The sequence below is a fragment of the Dipodomys spectabilis genome, unplaced genomic scaffold, assembly GCF_019054845.1.
Source record: "Dipodomys spectabilis isolate Male_0828 unplaced genomic scaffold, ASM1905484v1 ptg000107l, whole genome shotgun sequence".
Lineage (NCBI taxonomy): Eukaryota > Metazoa > Chordata > Mammalia > Rodentia > Heteromyidae > Dipodomys > Dipodomys spectabilis.
In genome coordinates this window covers 7,605,001-7,610,228 of record NW_024870784.1, presented here as the reverse complement: position 1 = coordinate 7,610,228, position 5,228 = coordinate 7,605,001, and the positions used below count along the sequence as shown (strand labels likewise).

The window sequence follows — 5,228 nt, the reverse complement described above, 5'->3', positions numbered from 1 at the left end:
GTCCGGGGTCTAGGCGGGGCGGGGTCCGGGGTCTAGGCGGGGTCTGGGGTCCAGGCGGGGTCCGGGGTCTAGGCGGGGCGGGGTCCGGGGTCTAGGCGGGGTCCCGGGTCCGGGCGGGGTCCGGGCCGGGCCGGGCCGGGCGGGGCGGGGCGGCGCGCCCGGCGTCCTGCGGCTCGGGTTGGCGGACGCGCGCTCCCGCCCCGCCGCTGGACCAATCGCCTCCGCCCGCCGCCGGCCGTCGGGTCGCTGGACACGCGCCAGGCTCAGGTTCGAGTCTCCGCCGCGCAGTCGCAGGGGTCAGAGCTCGCCGCGCCGCGCCTGCCCGCGCCCCCGCCCGGACCCCGCCCGGACCCCGGACCCCGGACCCCGCCCGGACCCCGGACCCCGGACCCCGCCCGGACCCCGCGTCCTCGCGCAGGTGAGCTCCCGACGCGCCCGAGCCCGGTCCGACCCGCGTGGCGTCCGCGCTCGGAGCCCGGACGTGGCGAAGCAGGGCAGCCGGGGCCGGCGTCCCCGTGCCCCGCGGACCCCCTCCCGCACCCTCCCCGGAATTGCGGCGCGCGGTGGCGGGGCCGCGGGTATCGATCCCGGCGCGCGGGATGGAAGCGGCTGTTTCGCAAACCGGGGCCGGTGCGGTGGGGGCGGGAGGGGGGAGGGAGAAGATGGGGGGGCCGGTGGGGGGGGCCGGGGAGCCGGGGGGGGGCCGGGGGGGAGGACGGGGGTCCGGTGGGGGGGGCCGGGGGGCCGGTGGGGAGGACGGGGGTCCGGTGGGGGGGCCGGGGGTCCGGTGGGGAGGACGGGGTCCGGTGGGGGGTCCGGGGGTCCGGTGGGGGGGCCGGGTTCCGGTGGGGGGGCCGGGGCGTCTCGGGCCCGCGGTAAAATGGAGACGCGCCGAGAGGCCCGAGGGCTCCCGGACTTTGTCCCGAGCGCCCCCTCCCGAGACCCAGCGGTCACGTGGCCCGGGACTTCCGACGGCGCCCGACGTCCCCGCACGGAAGGGGTCCCCAGGGCCGGGGCGGGGTGCGGCCCGCGGCCGGGTCCTGAGCCGGGGCGCGCGGGGGCGACCCCGGCGGGAGCGGGGAGCGGGCGGTGCGCACCGCCGGGGCCGGTCACGCCGGGCAGGACCGGCCCGGGGCCCAGGACGCGGCCGCAGAGGCCGGCGGTTGGGAGCCAGCCCGGAGCCGACCCACGCGCGTTCCGTCTCCAGTGAACACCAGACAGAGCTGCGGCTCCGGGGCGAACACAGGCCAAGGGGCAGCGCCCAGGCCTGAGTTCACCCCAGCGCCAGACAAACACAAGCAACAAACCAGCCAGCAGGCCGGAGGACGGCGGTGCGCAGCCCCACGCGGCGGGGTTCGAGGCCGGCCCCCCCTGGCCCCCCCCACAGCCCGCCCCTCCTGCCCGGACCCTCTGTGTGGGCACCGCGGCCAGCCCCCCCCACAGCCCCCCCCCACAGCCCGCCCCTCCTGCCCGGACCCTCTGTGTGGGCACCGCGGCCAGCCCCCCCCACAGCCCGCCCCTCCTGCCTGGACCCTCTGTGTGGGCACCGCGGCCAGCCCCCCCCCACAGCCCCCCCCCACAGCCCGCCCCTCCTGCCCGGACCCTCTGTGTGGGCACCGCGGCCCCAGTCCCCCCCCACAGCCCCCCCCACAGCCCGCCCCTCCTGCCCGGACCCTCTGTGTGGGCACCGCGGCCAGCCCCCCCCACAGCCCCCTCCACAGCCCCCCCACAGCCCGCCCCTCCTGCCCGGACCCTCTGTGTGGGCACCGCGGCCAGCCCCCCCCACAGCCCCCCCCCACAGCCCGCCCCTCCTGCCCGGACCCTCTGTGTGGGCACCGCGGCCAGCCCCCCCCCCACAGCCCCCCCCCACAGCCCGCCCCTCCTGCCCGGACCCTCTGTGTGGGCACCGCGGCCCCAGTCCCCCCCCACAGCCCGCCCCTCCTGCCCGGACCCTCTGTGTGGGCACCGCGGCCCCAGTCCCCCCCCACAGCCCCCCCCACAGCCCGCCCCTCCTGCCCGGACCCTCTGTGTGGGCACCGCGGCCAGCCCCCCCCACAGCCCCCCCACAGCCCGCCCCTCCTGCCCGGACCCTCTGTGTGGGCACCGCGGCCAGCCCCCCCCACAGCCCCCCCCCACAGCCCGCCCCTCCTGCCCGGACCCTCTGTGTGGGCACCGCGGCCAGCCCCCCCCCCCACAGCCCCCCCCCACAGCCCGCCCCTCCTGCCCGGACCCTCTGTGTGGGCACCGCGGCCCCAGTCCCCCCCCACAGCCCCCCCCACAGCCCGCCCCTCCTGCCCGGACCCTCTGTGTGGGCACCGCGGCCCCAGTCCCCCCCCCACAGCCCCCCCCCACAGCCCGCCCCTCCTGCCCGGACCCTCTGTGTGGGCACCGCGGCCCCAGCCCGCCCCACAGCCCGCCCCTCCTGCCTGGACCCTCTGTGTGGGCACCGCGGCCCCAGCCCGCCCCACAGCCCGCCCCTCCTGCCTGGACCCTCTGTGTGGGCACCGCGGCCAGCCCTCCCCCACAGCCTACCCCACAGCCCGCCCCTCCTGCCCGGACCCCTCTGTGTGGGCACCGCGGCCCCAGCGCCCCCCCCCCCACAGCCCGCCCCTCCTGCCTGGACCCTCTGTGTGGGCACCGCGGCCAGCCCCCCCACACAGCCCGCCCCACAGCCCGCCCCTCCTGCCCGGACCCTCTGTGTGGGCACCGCGGCCCCAGTCCCCCCCCACAGCCCGCCCCTCCTGCCCGGACCCTCTGTGTGGGCACCGCGGCCCCAGTCCCCTCCCACAGCCCCCCCCACAGCCCGCCCCTCCTGCCCGGACCCTCTGTGTGGGCACCGCGGCCCCAGTCCCCCCCCACAGCCCCCCCCACAGCCCGCCCCTCCTGCCCGGATCCTCTGTGTGGGCACCGCGGCCCAGCCCCCCCACACAGCCCGCCCCTCCTGCCTGGACCCTCTGTGTGGGCACCGCGGCCAGCCCTCCCCCACAGCCTACCCCACAGCCCGCCCCTCCTGCCCGGACCCCTCTGTGTGGGCACCGCGGCCCCAGCGCCCCCCCCCCCCCACAGCCCGCCCCTCCTGCCCGGACCCCTCTGTGTGGGCACCGCGGCCCCAGCGCCCCCCCCCCCACAGCCCGCCCCTCCTGCCTGGACCCTCTGTGTGGGCACCGCGGCCAGCCCCCCCACACAGCCCGCCCCTCCTGCCTGGACCCTCTGTGTGGGCACCGCGGCCAGCCCCCCCACACAGCCCGCCCCTCCTGCCTGGACCCTCTGTGTGGGCACCGCGGCCAGCCCTCCCCCACAGCCTACCCCACAGCCCGCCCCTCCTGCCCGGACCCCTCTGTGTGGGCACCGCGGCCCCAGCGCCCCCCCCCCACAGCCCGCCCCTCCTGCCTGGACCCTCTGTGTGGGCACCGCGGCCAGCCCCCCCACACAGCCCGCCCCACAGCCCGCCCCTCCTGCCCGGACCCTCTGTGTGGGCACCGCGGCCCCAGTCCCCCCCCACAGCCCGCCCCTCCTGCCCGGACCCTCTGTGTGGGCACCGCGGCCCCAGTCCCCTCCCACAGCCCCCCCCACAGCCCGCCCCTCCTGCCCGGACCCTCTGTGTGGGCACCGCGGCCCCAGTCCCCCCCCACAGCCCCCCCCACAGCCCGCCCCTCCTGCCCGGATCCTCTGTGTGGGCACCGCGGCCCAGCCCCCCCACACAGCCCGCCCCTCCTGCCTGGACCCTCTGTGTGGGCACCGCGGCCAGCCCTCCCCCACAGCCTACCCCACAGCCCGCCCCTCCTGCCCGGACCCCTCTGTGTGGGCACCGCGGCCCCAGCGCCCCCCCCCCCCACAGCCCGCCCCTCCTGCCCGGACCCCTCTGTGTGGGCACCGCGGCCCCAGCGCCCCCCCCCCCACAGCCCGCCCCTCCTGCCTGGACCCTCTGTGTGGGCACCGCGGCCAGCCCCCTCACACAGCCCGCCCCTCCTGCCTGGACCCTCTGTGTGGGCACCGCGGCCAGCCCCCCCACACAGCCCGCCCCTCCTGCCTGGACCCTCTGTGTGGGCACCGCGGCCAGCCCTCCCCCACAGCCTGCCCCTCCTGCCCGGACCCCTCTGTGTGGGCACCGCGGCCCCAGCGCCCCCCCCCCACAGCCCGCCCCACAGCCCGCCCCTCCTGCCTGGACCCTCTGTGTGGGCACCGCGGCCCCAGCGCCTCCCTGTGTGGAGGTCCCTGTTTTGGTCTGTGCCAGTGGAGGCCCAGCTCCAAGGCCAGGAGCCCGGCCGCATGCGCGGCGCCTAACTCCTGCCTCTGTTTTTGTTTCTGGCAGAACTTGAGCCTAAACTCGGGGCCTCTAGCCTCTCCCAGGAGAGCCCCGCCTTGCCTTGCGTCCAGCCCCTCTTCCTGCCGTGGGGTCCCCTCCGTGGCCAGCGCGGCGGTCCTGCTGCGTGGCTGCTCCGCTCTGCTGGGGCCGGTGCACGGTGCGCGCACTCCGGCCACAGACCCAGGCTCCCAACGGCTGAGGCTGGGCGTGGACAGCAGTCCCCTGACTCCCTCCGGCCGGGTATCCAGCGCGTTTGCTTTTAAAATAAACTCAACAACACAGCCTTTCCCTTGGTCACAGGGGCGAGTTCCAACCTCACTTCTATGGTTATTCTTGCTTGTAATGTCTGTGTACCTGCTATCCTTGCATGTGCTGCCTCTTTCCTCCCCCCCCCCCCCACTTTGTGCCAACGTCAGTGCTTGAACTCAGAGACTGGGCCCTATCTTTTGTTTTTGCACTGAGGGCTGGTGTTCTACCACTTGAGTCACAACTCCACGTCTCTCTTTTTGGTAACTAGTTGGAGATAATTGGGAGAGTCTCACAGACTTTCCTGCCCAGTCGGGTTTCAAACAAACGATCCTCGCATTGTAGCCTCCTGAGTAGCTGGGGATTGAGGCATGTACTCCTAGCTACCAGTCCCCGGTTAGATTTGTATGTTATGTGTCTCGCGTATTTCACTTAAACAACACCTTGAAGATTGGTTCGTGTTGTGGCGTGTATCAGAATTCCATTCCTCTTTTGGTTGAATAGTGTTCTGTTGCGTGGATGGGACACTTTTTGCTTACGTGTTCATCCGTCGTGTGGCACACGGCTCTGACATGGCCGTGCAAACACCTCTTTCCATTTTTTGGATCAATGCCTAGGAGTCAAGTTACTGAGTACATGTTGGCTCCGTGTTCACCTTTGTGAGGACGGCCGGTCT

At 75.2% G+C, this 5,228-nt stretch overlaps 1 protein-coding gene across 1 annotated transcript in view; it reads left to right on the top strand.

Annotated features, from left to right (window-relative positions):
- Positions 1-398: 398 nt before the first annotated feature.
- Positions 399-5,228, top strand: part of Cbs (cystathionine beta-synthase) — a 16,931-nt gene continuing 12,101 nt past the window's right edge. The window contains exon 1 of the mRNA XM_042687276.1: positions 399-418. The gene's annotated coding sequence lies outside the window, so the exon portion shown is untranslated. The remainder of the gene's footprint in view (positions 419-5,228) is intronic.